Below are 556 nucleotides of genomic sequence, written 5' to 3'. Positions count from 1 at the left end.
AGTATTACCCCTCCCCCGCCAACCTGGGTATTACTCTCCCCTCCCCAAGTATTATTCCCTTCCCAGTTATTACTCTCCCGTCCCCGGGTATTATTACCCCCTTTTCTGGTAACAGTTTCCCCCGGGCATTATTACCCCTCTAACGGGCATTCTTTTTACCTCACTCCTTTCTGTTTATCTTCGGGACATCTCGGGACCGACACAACCGACGTCAGATCACTTCCATAACCTGGTGCTGACGTATTTCCTTTCATCCGGGTCTCGCCACCGGCTGGTGGCCATCTTGGTAAAGATGCGCCTGCGCAGTGAACGAAGGACGAGGCGGAGGACTGTTGTTGTGGGGGTTGGGAGAAAGGTGTTTGTGAGGGAATGGCGGGATGCAGTGCCCTGAGAGAGTAGGTGTAGGGTCAGGGAAATGTTGTACCCTTACTCAGAAATGTAGAATGTGATAAACCGGGAAAATACAGGCTAGTCAGTCCAACCTCAGTGGTGGGGGAACTATTGGAAACAATTCTGAGGAAAATAATTAATCTGCATTTGAAGAGGCAGGGATTTG

The 556-nt window shown here is 50.4% G+C and overlaps 1 protein-coding gene across 1 annotated transcript in view; it reads right to left on the bottom strand.

The window, feature by feature from the left end:
• Positions 1-259, bottom strand: part of apbb1 (amyloid beta (A4) precursor protein-binding, family B, member 1 (Fe65)) — a 127,981-nt gene extending 127,722 nt beyond the window's left edge. The window contains exon 1 of the mRNA XM_043692584.1: positions 160-259. The gene's annotated coding sequence lies outside the window, so the exon portion shown is untranslated. The remainder of the gene's footprint in view (positions 1-159) is intronic.
• Positions 260-556: the final 297 nt, after the last annotated feature.

The sequence above is a fragment of the Chiloscyllium plagiosum genome, chromosome 6 (assembly GCF_004010195.1).
Source record: "Chiloscyllium plagiosum isolate BGI_BamShark_2017 chromosome 6, ASM401019v2, whole genome shotgun sequence".
Taxonomy (NCBI): domain Eukaryota; kingdom Metazoa; phylum Chordata; class Chondrichthyes; order Orectolobiformes; family Hemiscylliidae; genus Chiloscyllium; species Chiloscyllium plagiosum.
Note: the sequence above shows the minus strand (reverse complement) of the source record. Positions and strands in the feature narration are given on the sequence as shown.